The sequence below is a fragment of the Myotis daubentonii genome, chromosome 13 (genome assembly GCF_963259705.1).
Source record: "Myotis daubentonii chromosome 13, mMyoDau2.1, whole genome shotgun sequence".
Lineage (NCBI taxonomy): Eukaryota > Metazoa > Chordata > Mammalia > Chiroptera > Vespertilionidae > Myotis > Myotis daubentonii.
Window position 1 is genome coordinate 58,675,821 of NC_081852.1, and position 2,683 is coordinate 58,678,503.

Sequence of the window (2,683 nt, forward strand, 5' to 3'; positions counted from 1 at the left end):
TGCACACACCCCACTGGGGGTCAAGCCTGCAACCCAGGCATGTGCCCTGACCAGGAATCACCATGACCTTCTGGTTCATAGGTCGACGTTCAACTACTGAGCCACACTAGCCGGGCTTGGGGTCATCTTTATCTGACACTTGTCTGAGTCACCAAACCAGCTCGGAATGAGGTTTATCTTCCCAGATTGGGCTCCTAGAAGCCACTGGGGTTGGGGATCAGATGAACTCTGAAGCCACTGGATGGAAAAAGATCCCTCTGTCTATGCCAATGTCTTCTAAGAGCCGGGGAAGGACCACAGCCCCGGCATGTGGCGGTGTGCTGGATGTCTTCTTAACTGCTTACCAAGTAAACCTGAAAATAAAAAGGGAGAGAAAGATGAGCCTGAGGTCTTGCAACTCCCAGGGAGCACGCTGACTTCGTCCCAAGCTGAATTCCTCATGACTGTATTGAGTTTAATACTGGTGCCTGCCTGACCACGCCGCACCAAAATACACACCGGTACACTTGCCACTCTTAGCTGGCTGAGCAAGGTTGAAGTTATTCCCGTGGGACTCTGCCAACAGCATTCCTGGGTGAACTCATCTGGGGAGTACAGCGGATGGCTACAGACGCCACTGATTCCAGAAACGGCCATGTCAGTAGGAGGGGGAAGCCTACTGGACTGTTTCTAAACCGAATCAAAGAATGTGACCATTTCTTTTTGTGCCTTGGGCCTCTCTTCTCACTGGACCTGAGCATGAAGGCTTCTTGGGGGCTTACTGAGCTAGGTTGGTGTTATTTTGATGACTAAACACCATCAGTAGGTAGCCCTTCGAAGTTAGAATAGTTTCAATCATCCAAATTAGATGGTACATGGGTGGAGATCGAGGCGGGAGTTCATCTGACCTGTGGGGGGTGGGGGTGTCCCTGGGCTTTGCTTGGGGCAACAGGCTGGGCATAGAGCTGATTGCAAGGTTCTTACCGACATGACTGTCTGCCCCTGTAAGAGTCAGGGAACTGAGAGTCACGGGGCTTTTGGCTTATTTAACCCTCCCAATGCCCTTTACGGGAATGATGGTTTAGGACACAGGCTTAAATCAGAACTCCTGGGTCCAGTCACAGCTTCGTGGACCAGCTCTAGGACCGTGGAAAAGACACTTGGTCCTTTCCTTCCTGGTGCTCTCTTCCGTTGTAACATGTGGGCGGGGTGGAGGAGGAGGACTGAATGAATTCAGACAAGCGAAGCTGGGACAGTAGTGCCTGGCACGTGGCAAACGTTAGCTCTTAACATCCTTGTGTATTGTATTGGGCGAGGAAACGGGAAGTGACGTGCTTACGCCCACAGAACCAGGAGCAGAGGCAGGATTTGAATCCAGGCCCACGAGACATCGAAGGCCACGTTAGCCTCACCATCTTCTTTAGCACCCACTGGGCCGCGGTGGCCAAGAGGGAAAGGGCTGAGAACCTCTCACCTCCTTCTAGGTCAGGGCATATACTCAGTGTTCAGGGCCTGTGAGATTATTTGTCTCCCAGACAAAGCAAGTGATTGGAAATTGGCAAGTAATGGTGTCTATACTCAGCCTTTAGGGATCCCCGATCCCTGGGTTGGCTCCCGAGGCTTTCAGAGCACCCTTCCTCCCTCAGTGTCCGCATCCCCCCCCAGCTCCCTCCCACCCTGATGTCTGCGCTTGCACTCTGTACCCCCTTTTCCAGACCTGACCCACCTTTTTGTGCAACCTCCCTGCTTGGACAGGACCCTCCTCAGACTTGCCTTTCCCAAAACTCCTCCGAGCCTTTCTTCTATTTTCCAGAGCCCAGTTGTCTTAACATCTTTAGTCATTGCCTAGTAACACTGAATCCCCAGGGCAGGCCCACTCTGACAACTCCTCATTCCCTACTGTTGTCCAGACCCGGACACATAGGCACCCTGGGTGGCCAGGGGGCCCTTAAAGCTCCCTTGACTTAAGATCTTAGTGATTCCAAGGCTAAGTTGACATTTAACCAGAAACAAATGTCAATATTAGTGGACAAGACTTAGGGCCAGCTCTCCCACCGACTTTCTCTTGCAATCCCCAGATGTGTAAGGTTGGGCAAGTGTGTGTCCCATCTCCCGGCCTTTTTCTCCCCCTCCATGAAAGGTGGGCGCTGCCCACGCCCCTCATGGTGATGTGGATGGTCCTGGTGGGTCCCCACTCCGTCCCGCTGTGGTCTCCCAGCCATGCAGCATGGTCTCCATTCTGGGCTGTGCATTCCTGCAACTCCCATGTGAGTGTGGCCGCTCTGCCCACTGTTCTGTAACATTATACAAATGTAATCATATGCCAAGGGACGGGCTCCAGGCTTGTAGTTATTTTGGGATGTGCAGGAACCTGTGGGAAAATGCTGGAACATGTCTGAGTCACTCAGGCAAATACCTTTCTTTCCGTGTTTCAGCATGTTTTGAACTTTGAGGCGGCACACATAAACACACACGCACGCGCCTGCGCGCGCACACACACACACACACAAAAGCCCAAGCAGCGCACACGCCCTTTGTGTGTCTGTGTGCCCTTCCTGAGCAGCTCTCCCTGCCCTGGGCTGGGCCACCACATCCTCTGAGCTCTGCGGAGGGCGAGGGCAGGGCTGGGTTAATCCCTTGGAGGCCCTAAGTGTGGGTAAAATTGAGGTTCTTTCTCCCCCACACGTAAAACAAAACCAATTGT